Below are 12785 nucleotides of genomic sequence, written 5' to 3'. Positions count from 1 at the left end.
ATCATGGGAGATCAACTTAGTGCTCGATCATGTTACAACACTTCAGTTAAGCAACAACACCTGCATGTCCTCAAGGAGACCCTCTCTATACATAACCAGGTAGTAAAGACCAGTCCAGATGAAGCCAACTCGGATCTTCATGATGGCAACAGTCAACCCGACGACCCTCGAGATGACTCATTCACCCAGCAAGCACAACCCGCTGAAGAGTTAGAGAATGTCTCTATCTCCAAAGACCATCCAGATCGCATGGTGAAGATTGGCACCACTTTGTCACCACCCCTTCGGTTGTCGCTGATCTCCTTTTTGCAAGAGAACGCCGAGGTCTTCGCTTGGTCATATAAAGATATGCCGGGCATCTCTCCCGATATCATCTGTCACCACTTGAGTATTGATCCCAAGACCAAACCAGTAAAACAGAAGCGAAGATCTTATGATGTTGAACGATACGAGGCGATGAAAGCAGAAGTTGAAAAACTCAAGGACATAGGCTTCGTCCGTGAAGTCAATTACCCAACATGGGTAGTAAATGTTGTCCTTGTTAAGAAAAATCTGACCAAAGAAAGTCTTCTGCTTCAAAAGGTCTTGTGGATAATGTGTGTCGACTACACCGACCTAAACAAAGGATGCCCGAATGATAGTTTCCCCCTTCCTCTCATTGATAGACTTATAAACTTTACGGCAGGGTGTGAGCTCTTGAGCTTCATGGACGCTTATTCAGGATACAACCAAATCCTCATGAACCCCTCAGACCAAGAACACACAGCCTTCACTACTGACAAGGGACTATATTGCTACAAAGTCATGCCTTTCGGCCTAAAGAATGCAGGAGCAACTTATCAGAGACTGGTCAATTCAATGTTTGCCGAATAGATTGGGAAGAGCATGGAAGTTTACGTTGATGATATGCTAGTCAAAAGCAAACATGCTGACCAACACATCACCAACCTATCTGAAACTTTCACCATTCTAAAGAGGTATCGAATGAGGTTGAACCCCAACAAATGTGCCTTCGGCGTGGGATCTGGCAAATTCTTAGGCTTCATGATTAGCCAACGAGGCATTGAAGCTAACCCCGAAAAGATCAAAGCAATCCTCGACATGAAAGAGCCAGTAACTTCAAAAGACATCCAAAGCCTTACTGGCAATGTGGCAGCCTTAACCAGATTCATCTCTAAGGCCACAGACAGATGTGCTCCTTTCTTCAAAGCACTCAAGGGAAATAAGAAGTACATTACATGGACGGAGGAATGTGCCAAGGCATTCAGGAACCTCAAAGAGTACATGAGTAAAGCCCCTCTGCTCTCCAAACCAGAAGTTGGTGACACTCTCATTATCTATCTATCGGTCTCGGCTTCAGCAGTCAGTTCTGTTCTTATCCGAAAGGACAGTGGTGTCGAACGGCCCGTCTACTATGCTAGCAAGGCCCTACAAGATGCGGAGACACGATATTCCAACATTGAGAAATTAGCTCTAGCATTGGTCATGTCTGCTGGAAAACTTCGCCCTTATTTCCAAGCACACGCCATCATCGTGCTTACCAATCACCCTCTTCGACAGGTACTCTAGAGTCCTGACACGTATGGGCGAATGATCAAATGGGCAATAGCATTGGGTGAGTTTGACATCTCCTACCAACCAAAACCAGCCGAAAAGGGTCAAGCAGTAGCAGATTTCATCGCCGACTTCACATATCCTGTTGACATTGCTTCTACACCTGAAGCAATAGCTTCTACACCTGAAGCAATAGCTTCATTACCATCGGAAGCTCAGAAGACAAAATCAACAACCCCAGCATGGAGTCTGTATGTTGATAGCTCATCCAACCAACAGGGCTGCGGAGCAGGATTAGTCCTCACTACCCCTGACAAAGTGGCGATAGAATACGCTCTTCGTTTCAAATTCAAGGCATCGAACAACGAGGCCGAATACGAAGCCCTTCTAGCAGGCTTACGTTTGGCCAAGCATCTTGGAGTTAAACAAATTGATATCTTCAGTGACTTTCAATCAGTGGTCAACCAAGTCACGAACAACTTTGATGCTAAGGATAGCTCCATGGCAACATATCTTGCGCAAACACGACTTTTGCTCAAGCACTTCCACTACCAGATCACCCAAGTTCCTCGAGCGGCAAATAGTCATGCAGACGCTTTGGCCCGCCTCGCCTCGGCAGTGGAAGACAAGATTGGGAGAAAAATTCATGTCGAATTGTTGGCAGCACCAAGCACCATGGTCGCAGAAGTGTGCAATTTACAACAAGGAGATAGTTGGATCACCCCAATTTATAAATTCCTTGCCCATGGCACCCTCCCAAATGACAAAGTCCAAGCTAAGCAGATTCGATACAAGTCTGCTCGCTACCTGATCATTAATGACCAACTCTACAAGCGAGGTTTTACCCTGCCTTACCTAAGATGCCTTACACCTGCGGAGGCGGAAATTGTCCTTCGGGAAATACATGAAGGAGTCTGCGGAGATCATGCTGGGTCTCGATCCCTAGCACACAAGACTTTTCGCCAATGATACTATTGGCCAACACTCCACCAAGATGCCATCAGAATATCTCGCTCATGTGATAAGTGTCAACGCTACGCAACTATCCCTCACTCCCCTCCCGAGCCGCTCACTCCTATGATCAGCCCTTGGCCCTTCGCCCAATGAGGACTTGATTTGATCGGCCCAATGCCTGCAGGGAAGGGCAAGGTCCGCTATGCAATCGTTGCAGTTGGCTACTTCACAAAGTGGACTGAAGTAGAACCCTTGGCAACCATTACTGAGGCAAAAATAGAAGACTTCGTATGGAAGAACATCCTTTGCAGATTCGGCATTCCCAATGCGATAGTCACGGACAATGGGTGACAATTCGATAACAAGAACTTCAGGATGTTCTGCTCTAAGTTTAACATCAACTTATGTTTTGCCTCTCCAGCCCATCCCCAGTCTAATAGACAAGTCGAGGCCGTTAACAAAATAATCAAGCGCACTCTGAAAACTAGCTTGGACAAAGCTAAAGGTTGTTGGCCAGAATTCGTACCCCAAGTTCTTTGGTCATACCGCACTTCATATCGGACTTCCACAGGAGAAACTCCATTCTCACTTGCTTTTGGTACAGAAGCAGTTGTCCCGGTTGAGCTTGAGCAAGCAACATACCGAATCCAGAACTACATGCAGAGTGAAAACGACAAACAACTCACCCTCAACCTGGATCTAGTCGAGGAACATAGAAATCAGGCTCATCTGAGGAATGTCGCCTACAAGCAGCGCATCTCCAACTACTACGACTCAAGGGTCAAACCTCGCTCATTCAAAGTGGAGACTGGGTACTGAAGAAAAGATTACTCTGTGATAGAGTCCCGAATGAAGGAACACTCAGTCCTAACTGGGATGGACCGTTCGAGGTCGTCAGCATCAGCCGCCCTGGCTCCTACAAGCTCAGAAGCTCCGACAGCAAGACTTTTGGCCATCCATGGAATGCTGACGACTTGAAGTACTATTACAAATAGACTCACATTGTACAAGTGTTAAGCTACAGCCGTTCGGCATCCTATGTAACAAAAACCATTTGGTATGAATTCAATAAAAAGGTGATTTAGCCAACTCGGCCCTAAACTCTTTTACATTCTGAGCAATGAAACACTCAAGTGTTGAAGCTTCAACGCAAATGTTTCTAATACAAAACAAAATCTAAGTATGTGTCAACAAGACTATACAAAGGATAAACATCATACATTCCAACACATTCATACATAAACATCATACATTCCAATACATTCATACATAAACATCATACATTCCAACACATTCATGCATAAACATCATACATTCCAACACATCCATACATAAGCCAACTGTGCTTCGAAAGGGTTCAACACACTTTGTGTCATTCGACATTTGCCACAATGTGCCTCGACACCTTGCCCTTATTCTCACCAACTAGGTGATGAAGGAACTCACCTTCGTACCACCAACTAGGTGATGAAATGTACAACCCGTACTCTAATATTATTTGGAAACTTGCCACCCTTATCACCAATCAGGTGAAGAAGGAACTCATCTTCATGCCACCAACCAGGTGATGAAATGTACAACGCGTACTCTCCTTCATGTCACCAACCAGGTGATGAAATGTGATGAAAGGTGATTAAGGAATTCACATTCGTACCACCAACCAAGTGATGAAAGCAACCCACCCTTCATTCCACTAACCAGAAGACGAGTGGTACAACTTGTACATGTGAACTCCTAGCATTCACAAATAATCAAAAACCATCAAGCTTTACAACTCAACTAAGGGAGCACTTATGCCTAACAAGAGCTATAGTCACCAACAAAGTCTTATTGCAAGCCAACAATGGCTTCAGTGCATGGTATACGAAGATCAAGCTCTTCAGCCCTCTTGCATCTGCTTCAGACATTTCTCCTCTGTAACAATGCAAACACTACAACTCATAGAAAGCTTCACACGCTCTTGATCAAGACTGTTCGAAGCAAATTCAATTTATATGGTTCATCCAAACCTTCGACTACTACAAGATGTGGCTTGCATCACAATCTCTCGCTTAACAGTATGGAAGCAAAATTTGTATATGTTGTCTCTCCCACATTTTCAAATTTCTAGTTTTCCCAAAAAAAAAAAAAAAAAAAAAAAAAAGGAAAAACAAAGCTTCAACAATGGAACACAACTACAATCCTCAAAAGCTTCGTACTATCTTCATCAAGATAGTGTGAAGCAAAATCAATTTATGGTGCCAACAAAAGCTTCATCAATGGAGGACAAATATCAATCTCAAAAGCTTTGCACTATCTTCATCAAGATAGTGTGAAGCAAAATCAATTTATGGTGCCAACAAAAGCTTCATCAATGGAGGACAAATATCAATCTCAAAAGCTTCGCACTATCTTCATCAAGATAGTGTGAAGCAAGATCAATTTATGGTGCCAACAAAAGCTTCATCAATGGAGGACAAATATCAATCTCCAAAACTTCGCACTATCTTCATCAAGATAGTGTGAAGCAAGATCAATTTATGGTGCCAACAAAAGCTTCATCAATGGAGGACAAATATCAATCTCAAAAGCTTTGCACTATCTTCATCAAGATACTGTGAAGCAAAATCAATTTATGGTGCCAACAAAAGCTTCATCAATGGAGGACAAATATCAATCTCAAAAGCTTCGCACTATCTTCATCAAGATAGTGTGAAGCAAGATCAATTTATGGTGCCAACAAAAGCTTCATCAATGGAGGACAAATATCAATCTCCAAAACTTCGCACTATCTTCATCAAGATAGTGTGAAGCAAAATTAATTTATGGTGCCAACAAAAGCTTCACCTATAAAGCTTCAACACCAAAGCTTCACCTATAAAGCTTCAACACCAAAGCTTCACCTATAAAGCTTTCAACACCAAAGCTTCACCTATAAAGCTTCAACACCAAAGCTTCACCTATCAAGCTTCAACCCCAAAGTTTCACCTACAATACAAAATTTCAACACCAAAACATATAAAAGCTTCACACACTCTTCATCAAGATAGTGTGAAGCAAAATCAATTCATGGTGCCCAACAAAGCTTCAACCTCAAAGCTTCACCTACAAATCTTCAACACCAAAGCTTCACCTACAAAGCTTTTAAATATATATATATATTATTTTTATTTTTTATTTTTCGGAAATTCGAAAATTCAAAAATCCGGAAATTTGAAAATTCAAAAAAAAAAAAATTTGCCTAGGCCTCCTCTTCTTTGGGCCTAACAACTTTCATAACAAATATATATGAAGAAGGAGTTTTGGGCTACCACTTCGAAAGGAAATGCCTCATTTGTCAACTCCCTCGACCAGAGACTTGGGGGACTCCTACCATATGCTACTGCACCTTGATACTCGGAAGTCTCACGACCACTCAGTGACTTGGATTTTTCAAGTCTCCAAACGAGAAGTTTTCCTCACTCGGGAAATTAAGGGAGCACTACCTCAACCTACATGCTTCACTCACAAAGTTTCAACATACAAGCTTCAACAAAAGGAAAAATTCAAAGAACTTAGTGAAGAATGCCTTGGTGTATTTAACACAATACGTTGAAATGAAGATAATCTTGTTTATTGATATTTCCGATAAGTTACAAATATGTACATATACATGAATCAAAATAAACAAACAAGAGGGAGCCTTCACAAAGGTTGCTCAGGGGAAGTCTCAGCAGTCGGTAGAGCCCCAGAAAGAGAAAGCACCGAAGGGTGGTTATCCGGAGCCTCAGTACTGGACAGAACCCCAGAAGGAGGAGGCATCGGAGGTTGATCATTTGGAGCTTCATTACGCAGTACAGCCTCAGAAGACGACGGTAATAAATGCCTTTAGAACAAACCCACAAACCGCTGATGATCAAGTAAAACCTGACCATCAGATTCCTTCATCTGGTCAAGCTTCCTCTTCATGTTTGTAGCATAGTCATGTGCAAGCTGGTGCAACTGTTTATTCTCATGCTTGAGCCCTCTAATCTCCTGTTTGAAACTCATCACTTCAGCAGCCAATGATTCAACTTGGCGGGTTCTAGCAAATAGGCGTTGGGCCATATTAGACACAGAACCTGCACACTGAACACTAAGAGCCAAAGAATCCTTAACAGCCAACTCATCAGACCGTTTGGAAAGTAGTATGTTATCTTTGGGAGTGAAAAGGTTCTTGGCCACCACTGCAGCGGTCATATCATTCTTCATCACAGAATCCCCAACGGTAAGAGGACCAGTAGGGGATATGAAGGATGGGCGCCATATGTTGTCTGGAGAAGGCGTGGCTGTCTCTTCTCCAAGGTTCAAGTCAAAACGACGGTCAGAGGAGCTAGACATTTTCAAAGGTGTTGAAGAGGGAAGAGGTCAGACAAATCAAGATCTTAGAAGTGCAAGAAGGGAGCTTCTACTGGTGGAGATTCAAGTGTGATGTGGAACTTAATGCCAACCTCTATAAAAATCTACACTTGACAGAGCTTCAGAAATCGAAGAGGCGTTTGCTTTCTCGAAAGCTGAGTTGCTCAGAGACCACGAGGGCCGATCTCAGAAATCGAAGAAGCACCTGCTTTTTCAGCCTCGTCAGCACCTGTCACATGCACACTCAGCTTTGCGGAAATTATGGGCAATCTGTCGAAGATTTCTGGTGAAATAAAAAGCACGTGAATCTTACTGTTCAATCACCACTCTCCACACGCACCATCAACTCCTCGGGTACCACATATAACTTTGCCAAAGATCTCTGACAAAGTTTAGGCACGAGAATTTAGAAGTTCCAGCTACCCTACTATTACCCACAAGGGTAAAGGAACAGCACCACTGCTTGACAACTGGAAAGCCCCTATGTGTGTCGACCTCCGTGTTCTGTGGCAAGACAGGCTGGCAAGAACGTCCAACCTTTACTCACCTTCGAGAAAAGACTCCTAACATAATTACTTTCTCAAAAACCGAAGCTGCACCGCTTTCCGAATCTCGAGAGCTAGATCCCCGACGGGATTGCTTGTTCGAAAACCGAAGAGGCACAGCTCTCAGAACTTCGAGAGCCAGATTTCCTTAGATAAAGCTTGTCTGTAATCTTCACACGCAACATCAGCTTTCCAGATACCACATACCAATTTTTCAAAGTGCTCTGACAAAGTTAAAACACGTGAAGCTGGCAGCTCCCACTACATTGTTGTGACCAAGAAGGATAAAGGAATAGCATTACTACTTGTTATTGGGAAATCCCTATATACATCGACCTCCATCCTCAACGGACAGGCAAACCTACAAAAATGCTCAACCCTTTCTCACATTCGAGAATGCACCCTCAACATAACCTCTCGAAATACTCAGCTTTATTTCCCCCCGATAATACCTCAGCAAATAAGCCACACCAAGAACAAGAGTATCTCATATCATCAGGGTCGAAAGTAAGAGTATCTCATATTATGCTTTCTCCCTGTCCTTGTCTTCGTCCTTGTCCACACCTGCAGGACAAAGAGAAAGAGAGCAGTCAGTCGGAACCTGAAATCAAACCTCCAATCTGGAACTGACTGCCTGAGACCTTTGCCTGGTTGCTTACTTAGCATTGCTCTCGAGAACTCATCCTCAACTGCTGTCAAGGTCATGAATTCCACCGGCACATACCTCATGACAGTTGATCAGATATTGGCTCTTTACACTGAAGCTGCCAAGCGTGGATGAGTCACTATGAAGGAATGTTCTGAAGGACCATTTAAATGCAAAGGTTGCACACCACTTCTGCCATGCAAAAGATTAAAGCAGAAGGTTTAACGGTGAGCTGAAACAGATCACTACAGCACGACACTTTTCCATACCACATTCACTATTCCGTCAACAGCAAAAGTATCCCATATCATCAAGGTCGAACGTACTCTAGATTTGATGGACTTGTTTTGACCCTCAAATTCTTGAGTCGGCCTTATACTCTGAAGGGAACCAGAAAACCCTCCAGCACAGTTCAAGAATAAGCCTGTGGAAAGTTACTTCTTCAAAAGCAAAAGTATCTCATATCATCTCTTCTCCATTTGCCTCTCCTTATCCCGGCAGCTGAATGAGAGACAAGGAGAAGGAGAACAATCAACCGGAAGCCGAAGTCGAACCTCTGATCCTGGGTTGCTTGCTTGGAAGTTTGACTGCTTACCTTGTCTGTCACCTCTTTCGGCAGATCTCCTAGCTCGGCGACTTGGGGGACTCCTACTATAGGGTTTGTATCGCACTTGACCAAGCCCGAAACTATAAGTAAGCTTCAAGTGAAATTGATACATTACCTTGTGCATCTTCATCGGTTAAAGATACCACCCATGGATGAAGGAAAAGTACTTCCAAAGAAGATGCCACATCTACATATGAGACAGATAAGGCGCGTGAAAATGATACCACACTTCGGTACTTAGAAGTTTCGTGATTACTCAGTGGCTTGGATCTTGCAAGTCCCCAACCGAGGAGCTTCCCTCACTCGGGAACTTAGGGGAGCACTGTTTGTACCATACTTGACCAATCCCGAAACTACTGAGCACCGGTCAACGTTATACGTCAAGGACCCAGAAGAGCTTCCCTTCAACCAGGAGGCCAATCACAATGCAACACGTGTCGACATCAGAAGCCAATCACAGCGCGACACGTGTCAACATCAGAAGCCAATCACAACACGACACGTGTCAATGTTAGAACAAAACTAGAAACTTTCTTCTATAAATAGGGATCATTCTCCCACAATAATATCTAATGTCATTTTGTACTAAACTATTCACTAGAACTCAAAAAATGAGAGCTTGAACCTATGTATTTGTGTAAACCCTTCACAATTAATGAGAACTCCTCTACTCCGTGGACGTAGTCGATTTGGGTGAACCACGTACATCTTGTGTTTGCTTCCCTGTCCCTATTCATTTACGTACTTATCTTCACTAGTGATCGAAGCAACCAAGCGAATGTCACAAACCTGACACTTTCTGTTGTACCAAAGTCCTCGCTGATTTTGTGCATCAACACATTGTTTTTTGTCTTATTATCTTTATAAAAATATCAATATAAAATATTGACATAACTTAATCATAATTGTTCAAGTAGGAGAGGAGGGAATGGGAGAGAGATTAGAAGATGAGAGAATCCTTCTCCGTTTTAGCATGTGATATTCACCTTAAAAAAACATTGACCTAATTGTATAAATAGTCCTCGTGATGATAGAGTATTCGGAAGATAGCCCATGTGGTAAAAAAAATCAGATTTATATTCTTGTGGTGAAGTCCGTTGTGATTTAAGCCCAAAAACCAAATTTCTGTTATTTCTTTGTTAATCCCAAAAACAAAACTGTGAATTTCTGCACTCCCTTCATTGTGGCTCAATAGAAATGGATTGTCTTCTAAATACCCTATCACCACAAGGGTTTAAATCCGAATTTTTTTTTTTAAGTCATGAGCTATATTACAAATATCCTATCACCACGAAGACCATATCTAATTAGGCCAAATAGGGGGCTTTTAGTGACCTTAGTTGAACATGAGAATTATTTAATTGACGTGCATCTGATATAATCATATGATCGTTGACCTAATGATGATTTTGTGTTTATTGATTTGTTAGCTGTGTTTGTAATCCTTTTGCTATGTGGTTTTGCTGTGGGGAAGGAACGTACAAACATCCCTACTCCTTTTCAGCCTATGTACAAACATCCTTACTCCTTTTCAGCCTATGACACATCCCTGGTATTGTTTGTAAATTTTCATGGAATTTCTAATCACGTTAAATGTATAGTGTAAAGCAGCAATTTTCAACCGTACAATAATACATGAGATGTTTTGTTATCACATGGAGTTGTCAATTTTCAGAACAGGAAGACATAATTGGACTGAAGTCTGAAGTGGTATTATTCAAAGCAGAAGCCTGCCCTTTCATTCAATAAGGGACCAAGTTATAAGTTTATGATACAACATATCCTTCTTAAGATCAGGAGCTGTTCCTCTCGGCCGGCTTCCCTACTCCGCCTTTCTCTCCTCAAATCGTAACATAGAAGTGACAATATCCTCAGTATATGATTCCATACACACATTGCCTCCGGCACGGCTGCCGGTTAGTTATGTAAGGAGCATTATTTTCCATCAAGTGTAAATCAATTTTGAATGAAGAGCTTCCCAGTGGAGCAAAGATTCAGTCTTTCGGCATTTATCAATTTTGTGAGTATTAGAAGGCTAACAATTCATGAAAATATGCACAAATATCGACGGTAGGCTCATCTAACATTGCAAAATCTTGCTCGAAAATAAATGTATTTCGCCAATACCAAATAAACCAACAAGCAACAGAAAATACTAACATCTACTCTAAACCCCCCAATATGAGTGATTTAGTGGTGAAATTAAAATGAAGCCAATCATGAAAATTAATGTGGTCTGACTATTGGTTATACTTTCCAACTTTTGCCAAACTTCTCTTGCCTTGGGAAAATCTTTGACACTCGGGGTTATCTGTAATGGTAATTGGTAATATTGTCTGCAAAGCATATACTGGACAGCGGAGGTCATAGACTGAACAAAAGTGGCGCGACCAGCCAGAGATAATGAATTCACCTTCCAAGCATAAAGTCGAGCTTGAGTTTCTACCAAGCCTTTGTAGGTGTTTTTAACGATGCGAGAATGAATGAAAATGTGTTTTTAGCAATGCGAGAATGAATGAAACAAGGGGCTTCGTAGAGATCGACGGACCCAGGGACCACTCTAACAAGACCTATAGAGTCCCCAACTGGCCACTCTAATAAGACCGATACAGTCCCCAACTTTATCACCTGCCCAATCCGTCAAGTGTGGGGTTTTACCAAAAAAAACCTTGGTATTAGTTAGAGTAGCGTAATCATATTTATAGCCACCCTTGTTGACTTCCCCCATCAATGTGGGACTGCCAACAGGAAGACCAGTTAGATCCCCATAAAATCTTGTTTGCTGAGTACTCGAATAATACTCACAAGTGCTCCTGATCATAAAATTCAAGGAGCTGCTTCACATGATCATGCCAGGCAGCAACATTTAATCCATCGACTCAGACCCAGTCAACAACAATTGTTGCTGGTTGCTCCTATCTAGGGATGAGCAACGGTTATGGTGGGTGGGAGTCCCACCATTCATCAAGCTGCAGAAACGTATTGCAGTTCAGACAATTAAAGAGAGGAAAAACAAGATGAAAACAAAAAGAAATTGTACTGCTAACGTAGAAAAATGGACTGTCTATACAACTACTGTACAACTAAAAAATGCAGAACAACTCCGCGTATGATGGTCACTCACCAATCCCCTAACATAGTTGCAATCTTCCAAGCACTTCTGAGCACTCAAAATTGCAGCCTTAAGTTTGGGCAACCGCTTCTCCATGACAATTTTCTGTTGCTAAGCGCATGTTAATCTAAAAACATAGTCAGAGATATTCCTAAAATGCTTATTAATAAACATCGCATATTTGAATGGTTTAATAATTTACAGAACGACGACGTCCCTGAATTAGATTTTTGGAGTGACAATAACAATTCCCTATATATATATATATATATATATATATATATATATATATATATATATATATATATATAAATTATTATAATATTATATATATAAATTATTATTGAATATTACCCAAGGATGAAAAAGGTTATATTCAATAATATTCAATAATAGGGAATTGTTAATAAACATAGTCAGAGATATTCCTAAAATGCTTATTAATAAGGGAACTTTAACGAAAAGTTCCTGGTACTGTTCATTTTAACGAAAAACTACATTTTTACATTAAAAAGTCAATCCTGGTACTATTCACTTTACCCTTTATTTTGTCCTTATCATTAAAACTCAAAGTTTTCAAGCACATTTCATTAGTTAATAAACATCACATATTTCATCCTTGGGTAATATTCAATAATAATTTATATATATATAGGGAATTGTTATTGTCACTCCAAAAATCTAATTCTACACACCTCACAAATGTTTTTTTCTTTCCAAACATAGAAAATTTGGAGTGTAGAATGAGATTTTTGAAGTGCCAATAACAATTCCCTATATATATATATATATATATATATATATATATATATATATATATATATATATATATATATAATTTTTATATCTGAATCCATGCGACTCCCTTGTCCTGAAATTTTGAGTTTCAACGATAATCATTGTATTTAACTAATAATTGAATCGTATTATATTACCGTACTCGTAGCTGACTAGCTGTCTATGCATGACACATTCTCGTTAGAGAAGAAAGAGGGAAAATTACAGAGAAAA

This window comes from Malus domestica, chromosome 09 (assembly GCF_042453785.1).
Source record: "Malus domestica chromosome 09, GDT2T_hap1".
In the NCBI taxonomy this organism is placed as follows: Eukaryota; Viridiplantae; Streptophyta; class Magnoliopsida; order Rosales; family Rosaceae; genus Malus; species Malus domestica.
The sequence above is the reverse complement of the archived record's forward strand: the minus strand, read 5'-3'. Positions refer to the sequence as shown.